A 15275-nucleotide genomic window follows, 5' to 3' on the forward strand; every position below is an offset into this window, starting at 1 on the left:
CCTCTTGACCGTTTGCTCTGTTTCCACAATCCCTACGCGCCTCCCTAACCACCACATCAAAAGCTTATCCACATAGCAGCCAGAGTTATCTTTCTAAAGCATAAAATAGATGTCATTTCTCACCTAAAACCCTCTAATGAATCACATAGCCAGAAGGAAATCCAAACTCTTTTTATGGCCTCTGAGATTGTACTGTCGGCCCGTTGCCTGCATCTTTGACCTCATTTTCTTCTGTTTTCTCTCTTATTCAGTACATTCTGGTCATATAAGCCTTCCTTGTGTTCCTCAAATATTCAGTATTTTAAGGTTCTCCTATCTCAGCCTTTGTCCTTCTATGTGGGATGTTTTGCTGTCTGTAGCTTCCTATCATTCAACACTTAGTTCAGGAAGCATGTCTTCAGAGAAGTCTTCTCCAACTACTTTAGCTAGAGGAGTCTCTTACTTTCCTGTTTTGTTTACTTAATAGTACTTGCAATTATTTTGTATTTTTACAAACATGTTACATCTACCAGTCCTATTAAAATGCAGGCTTCTTGAGAACAGGATCCTGTTTGTATCTCTGAAGTACCTCAGTGTTTGTTGACTGATGTAAAGTCTTAAGGACATTTTTTGGTCTTTCTTTTCATTTCAGTGAACACATACTTCTGGGTCTCAGTCTGAAAAATAATTCCTGAGCTGTATGTTTTCCCGCAAGTCAAAATTCCAACCTCAGCATCGCCTCCACAGTATTCCTTTGTTTTTCTGGTAAAATTTCAAGAATAATCAGGGAGACTGTTTGCATTTCTTCATTCTATGTGATAATTTATTTTTCATCTCTTCTGTTCTCAGTATTCTTTCCGTGATGGCAGCTACTCACCCTCAAATTTTGTCCTTGCCCTTACCTGAGTTGCTAACTTGAACTTCTCAAAATATAACCCAATACTTCTTAATACCTTGCTTCTCCCCTCCCTCCTGTAGAGCTACCTAATAGTTCTAGCCCTTTCCAAAGCAAATCCTCTTTGTCGTCTTTATCACATCCACTGTGGCAGATTTGTCTCCTTGTTGTTCTCATTAACATAATCACAAGCTTAAGATCCAAGTAAGAAGGGGGCAGGAAGAGACCCAGAGGCAGTGGAAAGAAAGGCTCGTGCAGCAACATAATTCTCCATTTCTCATCCCTTGGAACCCTCCTCCTACACGAATGGCAGAATGGTCTCGGTAAATTGTAAATTACACTTGTTAATTCTCTCTTAATCAGGTCCAAAATCTCTAATTCGAGACTCAGTAAGTGAAGTTGGGGCCTATCCTGTAGGTCTCTGTTCTACCTCTGTTTACCTACTTACTAGTATAGCCCATGACAGACAATCAGTAAATATTTGTTGAATGAACAAAAGAATGACAACCTTTTACAGTGTTCCTTTACATACTATCAGCCCAAACATATTTGTTTCTGTTTACCAGTCAATCCTCACGTTGCAGTGCTGGATCATTTGAAGTGCCAGAAACAGGTTTTGCTGATTTCCTACCTTCATTTCATTTCTCAGATTGTTCTCTCTGAACCAAATGCCTGTCTAGCCCCAACATCATCCCATTTTCTATCTTCATTCAATTGATTCTTTATAATTTCCACAAGGATAAGATCTGTAACTTCCATGTCCATTTCTTCTCTTCCATACATTATGGATGAGCGCTAATAGTTGCTTAGTAAATGCTTGTTGAATTAAGTGGAACCGAATAATTTTGCCTTTTGCTACAAAGATTTTTCACCCAAAGTATTTTATGAGCTGTCCCAATAGTCTTTCTACTTTGGTAGTGTAAATATTACTATTCCCATTTTGCAGATAGGTTTGTTGAGGCTCAGAGAATTTTGTATGGTTTTCTGGATGCCACATTTGTGACAGAGGTAGTACCAAAATTCATGTCTTCTAACACGTACTTCCCAGTTCATGGTAGAGACCTTCTGTTACATTTTCGTGGTTCCACGGGATTCTTTTGGATTCAGCAGGCTTTTAAAGTCCTAGAGGCAGAACATGCCAATTTTGTTTTTGTTTTTGTTTTGTTTAGTTATTTTGTCTTTATCCAAACTGGGAACTGGAAAAAGGTCCATTTCTATAGATTTTCTGAGGATATATGAAAGGAAATGTTTTCTCCCTTTGAGCTTCAGAAGTTCCTCTAGAGACATGGGGGTAGAATGAGGTTGTTTTGTTAAAGAATTTTTTTTAATAATAAAAATACAGTATTACATTTGCAATTTTATCCCACTTCACAGTATTAAGCACAATTTCTAAAAAACTTAAAACATGCCATTTTTATTAATGGTTCATTTAAAACCACCAAACATTTTGATGTCAATTACTAAAACAAGGTTTAACGCTGTCAAAAAGCATTAGTGCTAAAAACAGTCATCCTCTCTGTATTTTCATCTGCAAAGCATTACAGTTTATAAAACAATTTTAACTCTGAATACGTAAGGCCCTATATGAAGGGTTCCATATGTTAAGAATTTTATTTGTGTGTTTGATTTTAAATTGCTTTGAAAAACAGACAGTTGAGGTTTATAGAAAGGAATCTTTCTTTTAGGAAATAAATGTCTCAAAAGTGCAGGGCACCAGCAGTAAAAACATTCTGACCACAAATCAGAAACACATTGGGAAGTGTTTGTTGAATACACCTTCTGAAACTAGTATTTTGTTTCTATTTGCTGGAAAATTGAAAAATCTGTTATATCTTGGCACGGCTTAGCCAAATCCCTGGCCCAGTCCCAGATTCCTGTGCCGTAGATGGCATTATTGTACACACAGCCAGACTGCCTAGCCCTCTGTTTTCATCACATATATTTTAAATGTAAAATCTACCTGCTAACAGTACCATTATTCAGCTATTGTTGTTCTCCACAGCATATTCTTTTTTTTCCCTTAAAAATTGTATCTAAGACAAAAAAAGAGAGAGAAGATGACAGTCAGTGTTTTAGCTGCTGAGTGGCATCTGGCCAAAAGCCACCAGGCTGACAACTGGAGTTTAGTGTGTGTTTTTGCAAGGCTAATTTAAGGTGAACTTAGATGGATTCAAGATTTATAAGCCCTAAAATGTCCTGACTGGAGCAAAGTTCAAGTAAAGTAATTTGCTGCTTACCACGCAGATGGGGTTGAGCCCGCACTGCCCTGTGATTTAGACTATAGTCTAGGAAAATTAAAAAAAAAGAAAAAAGAAAAAAAAAACAGGCAGAAGGGCTGAGTTTCTGTGTTTCACTTCAAAGGTCTTCTAATAACTGAGAGGATTATACTCTTTTAACCAGCTAAGACGGTTAGGTGGTTTTGAGCTAGTGCTTTTATAGCCATCAATAATTCTAAGTTTAAACTTTAAGGATTGCCTCTAGTACATCTCCTTTAACACATTAATGACTGTGAGAAACTCTCACTCCTAGTGAGTTCATAAGAAATTTCAGAATGAATAGTAGACATTTTTAAGGGATTGCAAGTACCCTGGTGCTACACAGAGTGGTGAGATTGAGATTGAGAAACAATCTGGAAAGTCATTTAATTAAACATATTTAGTCTATTTGAAATAATTTTAACTGCCTTAAATATAGGAATATGTCAATTTAGAATAATTGCTGCCAAAAATAAGAAGTGATCTTCGAAGTTAGTTTGCTGTACACCAGCCTGTTGTAGGCCAACATTATCAAATTAGAAGGAAATTCAAATGCTCGCTGTTGGCACAAATTTAAAAAAGAAATAAAAGAAACCTCTCCTCATGTGAAACACTAAGGATTTTTTAATTGAAATGAAAGGGACAGATAGGAAATTGCTATGATTTTGAACAAGGAAAAAACATTAATCATGTTGTGAAGAAATGCCCTTTTAAAAGGAGTCTCATTTTCTTTCTTAATCCTGTTTATCATTATCAGTACAGAGAGTTAAAACATTCTATAGTGCAGTTACTCTACCTAATAGATACTTAAAAGGTAAACAATCAAAAGGTTAAAATGCAGCCTGAATTGGTTAAAAATAAGTGAAATTGTCACAATGTGTAAAAAACACATTGTATTATTATTTCATGAATTTTCTTTTAAAGGGGTTCAGAAAGAGACAGCTATGAATGGTACAGGGAATTGCAAATTACCTCATTTAAATATAATAGAATGACATTTCCAAAGTAATAAGTTACATCTGGTAAACAATAGTTGATGTTTACAATGGCTCTGAAGGAAAGTAGGAAAGGAGCTTTTGGGATTTTAAGTAACACTGATTTTTATAACTGTAGGAAACAAGATAATTAAATAGTTGTTACTTCTTTCACTTTTAAATATTATTCATAAGCTTCACTAGAATATTTTTTCCTGGCAGTAGCAGAGATAAATATGGATTTTTGCAGTACAGATGAAAAAATAATTGTGCAGAGCCTTGTAAACTGCCAGACACCAAGACAGGGGTTACTCATTGCCTCAGCACACTTAAACAGTCTGGATTTCCCCCTAAACTCACCTTTTATTTTCTACAAACAGGCATGTTGTGGGCTGTAGCTTGGCAAGTTCTTTGTCTGCTTCTATTATTTTAAGGTCTGTTTTCCACCTGCATTGGAATAGAGGCAGCTAAGACATAAAACAGTCTAGCCAGTCTGTGGGGACAAGCCCTCCCTGGGAGAGAAGTCTGATCTATGTTTTCTTCTGTAAAATGAAAGAGGCGCTCATGACAGAGAATCCTATTTTTTACCATGGAATTTATTTCCTAACAAATGCAGCACCAACTTTGAAAACAGAACTTGTTCTGACCTTGATTTCATTGGCTCAGGAGCTGAAAGTACCCAGATGCTCTATTAAGTTACCTACTGGTTTCATCCTTATGCAAATTTGTTTGTTATGTTTAGACTCATTTGATTAATTTTCAAAGTCTCTAGCTTAACTCACACCAGAAGTCTTCCATTGATTTTGCCTTTTGCTTTGTTCCTAATCCTAAGAGCTGGTGTTAACTGGGGGCCTCAGCAGAAGATGCTAACTGGTACTACCTATTGTGTGAGAGTGGGTGACTACAGTCCTTAGGAACTAAACTCACACATATTGCCCATCACAGGAGAGGATTAATGTGGGCTTTCCTGTGATATTTCATATGTAGTCTAAAGGATGCTGGGTTTTTTTGTTTTTTTGGTTTTTTTAGCTAGGAAGTCTTGCATTCCTGCTAGAAAATACCAGGTGTTTCACTAACTAATGCCTGACCAGTTTAAAGTGGGCATTGTTTTCTAGCAAGAGGTACACAGGCTGATTCTAAAGATCTTAACCCTTTCTCTCTTTCCAATCAGTTAGGGGATTAGAGTCTGAGAGGCTCCAAGACCACACCTTTAGTGTCACCTCTGGCCCATCAGAAATATATTTTAAGATTGGATCCTCCATTGATGGAATAATATTAAACTTTGATTGTCTTAATCAAAATCTTTAACTTTGAATTTAATCAAAAATTGGAAAGAAGTCCCCATTTATGTTGTCTACTAAATTAATAATGTTCCATTTCTTTAATACATCTTGTTATTTTATTATAGACTGCCACTTTTTTCTGTTTAAAAATGTGTAGACATTGACTTTAAAAATGTGTATACTTATCATTGATTTTCAGGATATTCAGTTAATGTTAACGTATATCTTACCCTGAAGGTATAGCAACCCTCCTGTGTTTGGAGGAATTTTATGTTGAAATTTCTCCTCTATGTGCTTTCATTACTCTGTACAGCAATTGCAGAACAATTTGTTCTCCAATTTTGGCTTCAATGGCAGTTATTATAAAAACAATCATGGAAGAAAAATGTATTGTTTTTCTGCCCAGGCGTATTTCTTTCTATCTTTAAAGAGAGTCCTGAATCATAAACTATTAACTTGTGCTTTCTCTAAGAATATTTTTGGAGATCCAAAAGATTTCATTAATGTTTTTGTCACCTCAGTGTTAGATGCAAGGGTATGAAGTCATTTAGTCACTCAGCTCTGCATAGCTGAATGTGACTTGCTCTTACACACACGTGCACACAGACATACCCCAAACCTAGCAAAACAGGTAACAGTGTCTTCAGCCATGTTTCTTACACTAGAAAAATCAAAACAAAACCAAGCCTAGCTAAACAAAAGAAGACTTGTCTTTTAGATGCTCTTGTTACTTATTTATTTATTTTTCTGAAGCTGGGGCTAGAGAGAGCAAGAATTCTGAATTTGGTGCTTTCAGTTCTTTAGAATATGAATATTGCTTTTACTAAGCCTACAATCTCCAGCAGGTTTGTTTATATTATGCAGAATCAGAGGGAGTCCTGGAGCCCAGTCAGAACTATCCTATACTCCACCTTATCTTCTTGGTAGATACTTCTTGGGGTATCATTTGGAGATTCGGGGACTGCTTGATAAGTAGGGTGGTAACTATGGTTCATTTTTACATATATATAACTATAAGAAAGGCATAAAGCCTGAGACTATTTCTTACCTCCAGCATTGTGTGTTAGTCTCTTGAAAACAATGAAACTATGTTTTTTTTTAAAAAAAAAAAATCTTGTTATCTTTGAAGGGTCTGTGAATTTCTCTTGCTACTACTTAGCCCTGGGTTTTTTGTTTTTTGTTGTTTTTTTTTCTTGATAAAGAAATGACGGGGGAAGTTTACAATGAACTCTCAGGAAGTTCAGTCTCCACATCTGAAATCCGTGTTTTAGGCGTTGCATGTATTCATCTAAAATCTTTGTCATCTAAAATCTTGTCTGGCATTTCTTCTACTTTCCGCTATCATCTGACCTTGTTTGCATTTTTCTGGCCCTAGGTAAGTCTGAGAACACACTGGAAGTCAAGTGGTGCTCAGATTGGTAGACTATTGCAGAGCTACCCATCTCTAAAAACAATCCATACAAATTTAAAACAGAAATGAAGTCTGTTACTGCCGCAAAGCTAAAAGTCTATTCAGAATCCCTAGGTGGCATGCAAAGCATTTAGACTCATTTCATTCACATGTCAGGTAGACTTTCATTTAGCAGTGAGATGAATGCTGAATAATGGATCTTTTGAATAATGTAATTAAGAATTCATTAAGGAGGACTTAAAAAAAAAAAAACAAACCCGACAGAATGCAATGTGTGTATACTCCCTACACTGAGCTCCCAAAATGTATCATAGAGTTGATGATTAAAAAAATCAGCTGAGGACCAATTAGAAAAATACTGGTATTTCACTTACAAAATACTGACATTAAAATTCAAAGAGGAACAAATATATGTTTGAATTTATTAGGAATTATGTTAAATCAGGATTAAAGATCATTTTTATTATTTTAAAATGTGCTCGTAATGTAACAAAGGACTTAACAACACTCTGTTTTCCTGAAAAGATCTCTTGGTGTTCACCATGTGGACCTTGTGATACTGAAGAAATTCACTTTGTTCTTCGATAACCAATCAAGTGAGAAATGGCAAACTTCCTTTAGTATTCTTTGCTTTATGTGGATGGAAATGACGATAAGTTTTAAAACAGACCCAATGTGGCAACAGCAGGTCAGAGATTTGCCTGTAACAAAAGAGCTGATATTGCTCTTTGTATTGCTGTTATCTACCAAAAGGAAGGAGGTAAAGAATTTCACTCTTTCTCATTGATCAGCACCTATTAGTATTCGTAATCCCTGTGTCTTCACAGCTTCTCTTGTGTCATGCTGTTTGCACACAGCAGAGAGGAACTGCCTGCTGGAGTCCGAGGCAGATGTTTGTGGATATTAGAGTTCAGTGACTGAGGACCAGGGAGAATCTTCTACATAGGCAATGACAGAATTTTTACCATTTTTCTTGAGTAATGTGAACATTTTATTGAAGCCTCAGACATACATTCTCATAGCATTTGCAATCATCTGTTTTTGTTCTGGGAAAGGGACCATATTCAGTAATGTCGACTGAAATAAAATCACACAATGTGAGAGTTGTGGGTTAAGTTTTATTTGGGGGAAAATGAGTACTTTAGCCCGGGAGATAGCATCTCAAATGGCTCTGAGGACTCTGAAGAGGCAGGTGGGGAACTTGGTGTTATATGTGATTTCAGTGAAAGGAGTGCATGCAGTCAAGCACATACTTAGGCAGAGGCTTGCTGCTAGTCACGAGGAGCAGATGTCACCATTAATGATTTTAGTGCTTTTCTAGATATGAGGAGACACAAGAACTTGGACTCATAAAATCTCCTGAAAATCTATAACCATCAGGAGGCCTCTTCTGCAGTTTTCCCAGAGCAGAGTGCCTCATTCCTGATCTCCACCCTGAACTCCTTTCAGGGAGTGTTGTAGGTCAGTGGCTGCATCAGCTCGTGATTCAATCTTTGCAGAAGCAGATGGCAAGTGCCAATTTTTAGTTGGCAGTAAATTACTCAAATTCTTTGCCTTGGCATGGTACAAGTCATGCCTATCTGTTGTATACAATTTATTATTTTTTCATCAGTTTTTTTCTTCTGATTATATGAAGGGAAAAGGTCAAGAAATTGATGGAATAGAATGAATTCATTTGCTTTTGTTGTCAAACAAATTGAGTTCTATTGATTAATTACAGATCAAGTTGCATTAATATATAACCTAAAATTTATTTTTAAACTTTTTCAGACTAGATTGAAAACAACTATTGAATTAACTTCAAAGCGTTGCTTCTGAGGCTTAAGCAACAGCATAGAACTCACTGGTAAATTGAGCTTGATTTCCCATTCTCTTGAGAATTCTGACCCAGGGGAGCTAGACTCTTTAATGCATAGTTTTATACAAAGGTAATGGCCCACCCTGTAAGACCCACCCTGAAAATTTAAAAATAAAAGAAGCCCCACCTCTCCAGATGGAATTATTCATCCAGATGGTAGTTACACTGGAAGCTTTTAGTGCTGACTGCATTCTTAAAGCTTTCATTTTTATTTTGAAGATCATTTTTTCCTTTAAAGATTTCTTCTAGTTAATTAGAAACAGTAAGACCTAATGGATTGAACAAAGGGTAAAGGATTGCAAATGTTAAAGTTTAATCCTTATTCCATCAGTGACTACTGCTTTGTGTTTCAGCCACATTACATTGTCTCTCTGTCTCTATTTTGTCTTATGTAAGATGTAGAATTTCCACTTCCAGACTAGAGTATGTTTAGTGAGTGAGGAAGGATAAAAAATGTTACCTTCTCTGACAATGGTATTATTTAGAAGAGAAGTTGACTTCTCCTGATGTCCCAAGATTTCATAAACACACTTGTTAGCATCCATGAAAGAGTACGACTTTATACAGTCTGAAATTAGGATATAATTGATCAATAAATGCAATTTAGGAAGTAACCAGAGTTGAACTGGATTGATGCAATGAATTTTTCAGGAGGAAAGGCATATTTTAGCTAGGTTTTTAAAAAATTAAAATAAATCCAGGTATTTTGAGACTACAAAGATCTTTGGATTTCCTTTTAAGTGGTCTCCATGGAAGACCCACGGTAATGTGGTCTCCAGTGTTCCATATCCTTGTATAATCCCCTCCCCTTGAGTACAGTTGGAACCTATAGCTTGTTCCTAAACAATAGAATGTGGCAAAGATGATGGGTTGTCACTCTTGTGATTGCATTTTATTAAATGAAACTTTGCCTTTGTAGACTAGAGCTAGAGAGAGTTTCCTTTTGGTTGTGAAGAAGCAAACAGCCATATGTGAACTGCCTGTGGAGAAGGCTATGTGGCAGGATGGCTTCTAGGATCTGAGATCCTCCCTCAGTCGTAAAACTACAAGGAAACAAATTCTTTCAGAAGCCTTGAGTGAGCTTGGAAGCAGAATTCTTCTATAGTTGAGGCTGCAGATAAGGGAACAGCTAAACCATGCCAGTACTCGTGACCCATGGAAACTGCATGATAATACATGTGTGGGTTTTTTTTTTAAAGCTGTTAAGTTTGTGGTAATCAGTTACTCAGAGAAAGAAAACTGATATAATTGAATCTGTCCTGATCCTGTAATACTAGCAGTAAAATAATTTTACCTTGCACTCCAATATATGAAGGTTCATGTGTAAATTATATATACTACTACGGTAGGACCATGGATTAATTATCATGGAAACTGAGTGTTTCTTATTTTATTAGAAATAAAAATACATAGCAGTTCTAATATTTTCTTGTCTACCCAGTAGATTTCCTATACCATACCTCAGGGTTCTGCATACACATTCGAGACCCATTGCTTTTATCTGGGATTTCCAAGGTTGTAGATCAGAAAATTACTTCAAAAATTTCTTTGTGTATTAAAACCTACATATTGTTAATTTCTGAGTAGTTCCAGTTGTCCATCTGCTGCTGACCTTGACTGGAACCCACTAAACATTCAGTAGTGTGGATGAAGAAAAAATCGGGACACTGAGGAAAGAGACAGAACTGAAGACAACATTGCCTTGGCTCTGGGCATATAATTTTGTTGAACTTTCAAGTCAGGCCAAGGGAATCTGAAATTTGCTTGTTCAATGATAGCAACCCATGCTTGGTAGATCTATCTATATCTATCTATCTATCTATCTATCTATCTATCTATCTATCTATCTATCTATCTAAGGGATATATGGGATTTTCTTTTTGTCTGTCTGTCTGTCTGTCTATCATGTTCTTTGTCTCTTGGTGTATTCTATACCTTTTATTCCCTCATATTCAGCATCAGGAAGGGAAGGACACTATATGTATGTTGTGACAGATGACTTGTAGAGACCCCACTTTACTAAAACTTGGGGAAATACCAAGTAGAATATGACTTTTGACAGATTTCATCTCCTTTTACCAACCTTTGAGGGGACTGAAGTTGAGAAAGTCCTGGAAATAAAAAGATATTTGTCACTTATTCAGTAATTACCATGTATCAAATGTTGTCATGGAAAATTGACCTAAATTATGTCTTCTAATTCCCAAGATTAGTAGAGCAGAATGATTAAGGCACTGATCTGGAGTTGAAGTGCTGGATTAATATACCCACTCCACCACTTGCTACTTGCTGTGACCTTACTTTAGGATCCTAAATCAATCATTCATTTGTTTAACAAATCCATATTGCCTCATTCTGTGAGCTACTCATTCTTTTGGGCACTAGGAATTCAAGAGAACAAAGTAGGCTAAATCCCTCATGGAGTTTAGGTTCTAGTTGGGGGACCCAGATGATGATAGAATAAATAGTAAACAAATACATAAAAATGTTGGTTAGTGCAAGTGCTCTTGAGAAAAGTAAATCAATAATTTGGATGGCAGAAAACTGCAGAATGGTCAGAGAAAGCCTTTGTGAGAAGGAAGATGTCCTTTGAGCAGAGATTGAAAGGAAGGATGGAAAGATGCATGTATGTATCTGGGGGGAAGACATTTCAGAGACAGTAAAGACAAAGTACCAAGGGCCAGTGAGGGGAGCTTGCTTGGCATGATCCAAGAAGAAGGAAGGCATGTGGGTAGAAAAGAATGAGCCAGACAGGAATTAGTAAGAGATAAGCCCAGAGAAACAAGGGTGAAAATAGGGCAACCAGTTAGAAGGCCGTTGCAGTAATTCTGGTGAGAGGATGGTAGCTTTGATTATTGAGATAAGAAGTGGTAGGATTCTGGGTATATTTTGAAAGTGCAGCTTTTTGGCCTTGTTGATGGAATAGAGTGGTTTTAAGAAAAAGTGAAGACTGACTAAGGTTTTGGCAAGTGGAAGACTAGAGTTGTCATTGACTGAGTTGGAGGAAACTGGAGTTAGAGCAGATGTGAAGAGCATGTAAGGACTCCTGTTTTGACCATGAAAAAATTTAGACATATTATCAGATATTCAAAGGGAGATACTGTGTGAGCAGTTGAATACACAGAGTTCAGAGTAGTGGAAGGGTTGTTGTCAGTGTTCACTAGTATTTGAAGCCATAGTACTATGATGATGGTCATCAGGGGGTCACTAGGTCTCTCCTGTCATCTCCTCGGTCTCACTTACATGTTAGTATCTTGGCTGTTTTGAGTCTGTATTAATGTTTTCAATTTTCATAAAAGTTCAGGTGATTTGTTAATAGAAAAAAATCTGTTTAAGCATTATCCCCAGAAATGTAGCAAATAATATATTACTTATCATTCTACATCTTAATCAGAAGGGTTGATTTAACTTAAAAATATATAACTTATAGACCAAGAAAATAAATATTATCAACAAAATAGATGTATTCGCGTATAAGTATTTTTGTCATATTTCTTTTCTTCAGTCCTACCCTGTAATATGTTGAATTATTTCCTTTTCTTATATTTTTCAATATTCTCTTTGCTTATTTTTCTAATGCCTCTTACTTTTGCTTGTGCTTTTTAGTTTACTTTGTATAATACTTCACTTTGCATTTTCTCTTCATCTTTCTTTAGAGTTCTCACCAGTCGCCTCTTAGGCTCTCAAATGTTTCCATGCCCTTAATACTTCCTTCTTTGTCTTCTGTTCATTTTTGACTATCAGCAAGTGGTGACGTTTAGCTTGGAGAAGGACAGGACAAAGTTGTGACTTAAATGCTCTCAGTTCACTTCACAAGCATTTGTGGGGTAAGGCTCTTAGTATAATACAAATTTAAGATAGTGCTCACTTCAGCAGCACATACACTAAAATTAGAACAATACAGAGAAGACTAGCATGGCCCTGGCACAAGGATGACATGGAAATGCACGAAGTGTTCCATATTTAAAAAAAAAAAGTTTAATATAGAGATCATTAACTTACTGTCTTTTTGAAGACTCAAGCTAGTTGGGAAATATAATGTTCCCAGATGTAAAAAAAAAATCAGAAGAAAACTACACAGCAGCGTAGAAAGAATGGCAAAATTGTATAGTAAAAGCTGTGCACACAAATATTGAGGTGTGGTTGAGTACTGCAGTGGGATATTGTCTGTCTCACAAAGGTTTACATTATCTTAATGTATTTCCCATTACCTTAAATTATGAGAAGGCATTGTTGACTGAAAAAAAAAACAGCACAACCTTAAAGTTGAAAGGTGTATTTTACTTAGGGACCTATTGAGGACTGTAGCCTGGGTAGCAGCCTCAGACAGCTCTGAGGGACTGTTCCAAAGAGGTAAGGAAGGAGCCAGGATATTGAGGAGTTTCGCTGAAAAAAAAAATGTAGTCCAACATCAAAAAATTACTGCTACTCACAAAAAACACATCTCAAGTTAATGATTTTAGTGCTTTTCTATGTATGAGACTATGCAAGATTCTGGGCTTACTGAAATTTTTCTTTTGATATACTTCTTAACTGCCTAGGGGCAGTATCCTTTTTTTCTCCATCTTGAATTCCCTTCAGGGTACACTGTTGGGGTGGCTGCAGTGGCTGATGGTTTTATGACAGTAACATCCTTTGTTTACTGAAATGGCAGGCAACATTTTTTGTCTACAGGGTGAAGGTGTGTTATGAAAAACATTTAACAACAGGGAGGGCAGAGTGCTGGCCAAACTTAAGTTAGCTGTCATTTGTGAAATGCAAATTGAAACCATCATGAGATATCACTTCACACCTATTAGAATGCCTCTTTTTAAAAGTACTGTTGGAGATGTGAAACAACTGAAATTCTGATATATTACTGGTGCAAACGCAGAATTATACAGCTACTATAGAAAGCCATTTGGCAGTTTCTCATAAAGTAAAGCTACATTTACCATTCAATCTGACAGTTCCAAATCTAGATATTTACCTAGTATGAATTTGAAAACCTATGAGAAATGAAAACTTACATTCCAGTATAATCTTGTTTATCTATTCTGTATAGCACAGGGAAATATACACAAGATCTTATGGTAGCACACAGAGGAAAAAATGTGACAATGAATATATATATGTTCATGTGTAACTGAAAAATCGTGTTCTACACTGGAATTTGACACAACACTGTAAAATGATTATAAATCAATAAAAAATGTTATATTGTTAAAAAAAAAAACTTGCATTCACACAAATACTTGCAAGTGAAAGTTTGTATTGGCTTTATTCATAATTGCCCCAAACTGTAAAGATCAAAATGTCCTTCAAGTGGACAAACTATGGTGCATCCTTACAATGAAATACTGTAAAATAAAAGGACAACTACTGGTACATGCAATCACATGGATGAATCTCAGTGCATTATGTTCAGTAAGGAAAGCCAAGTTTGAAAGACTACTTTATAACACGTGATGGTTCTGTTATGACATTCTGAGAAGGCAGAACTATTGGCACAGAAATACAAATCAGAATTGCCAGGGGCTTTGGGTGTTGTGAGGGATGGACCACAAATAGGCATGAGGAAATTTGGGGGTGGTGAAACAGTTTGTATTTTGATTTTGGTGGTTATATGACTATATGTGTTTGTCAGAAGTCATAGAACTATACACAAAAAAATATAAATTTTACTGTATGTTAAATTATACCTCCATAAGGTTGGTTTTAAAAAATAGAAGAGAAAAAAAACCTATTTTCTGAATATGATAATAGGTGTTTTGGAGTTGAGTTTGAGTTTGAATAGTCTCTCAGAGGAGAATAATACCTCATGTGTCCTAGAATTAATTCATTTTATTTTTATCATAAAGTTTTTTTTCATTGACCAAATATGCGGCTTTAGGAGGAATTCACCTACAGTAAGGAGAGAAGACAAGGGGACCTATATATCATGCTATTCCTGAGGATAAAAGGACATAAGATAGAGCAGTCCTAAAAGCTATACCGTGTACTGAGTCTCTCTCTGGTGTAGAGTATTTCTTGATTATTTCACAGCACTCCTTTAAGATGGATAACATTATTATCATCTCTAGTTTACTGATGTGAGAACAGTTTCAGAGAATTTAAGTATTTTGCCCAGAACATGGATCAGCCAGGATTCAAACACAGATTTTTTTTGACTCCATAGTTTTATGTTCTTTGTCTGATACCATCCTGTCTTCTAGATTATTCCCACAAATGTTTTCACAAAGATAGAACAGTCAATTTTGAATTATTTTATATTTTAGCTAGCATTATTAAATACGGAATTCCCTTTCTCAGAAACTGAGGCTGCTTCATAAATTGTTGTGCACTTACCCAGCCATTCAGGGCATGCACAATTTGATTCTGGATTACCCTCCATTGCTTCTCCTTTGCATCTATATTCAGAATAATTTTGGGGGAGGGTCTTTGCTAGTCCTTCTGGATCTCTTCCAAGATGTTAGTGTTCGTCAAGTGGAAAAAAATTAAGTTGTTATGCAACCAAGGATAATTATATCATTGTTCAGATACACTTCTTACATGTTGAGTCCTTTAAAGATAGTAGGCCAGGTAAGTATAAATTTTTTTAAAGATAGGAACTATCTTTCTCATTTCTGGTCTACATCAGA

At 36.1% G+C, this 15275-nt stretch overlaps 1 non-coding gene across 1 annotated transcript; it reads left to right on the forward strand.

Annotated features, from left to right (window-relative positions):
- Positions 1 to 12515: 12515 nt before the first annotated feature.
- Positions 12516 to 12622, forward strand: LOC123614718 (U6 spliceosomal RNA). Its single transcript, XR_006722201.1, has one exon. It is a non-coding gene; the product is annotated as a U6 spliceosomal RNA (small nuclear RNA).
- Positions 12623 to 15275: the final 2653 nt, after the last annotated feature.

Source organism: Camelus bactrianus, chromosome 7, assembly GCF_048773025.1.
Source record: "Camelus bactrianus isolate YW-2024 breed Bactrian camel chromosome 7, ASM4877302v1, whole genome shotgun sequence".
NCBI lineage: Eukaryota > Metazoa > Chordata > Mammalia > Artiodactyla > Camelidae > Camelus > Camelus bactrianus.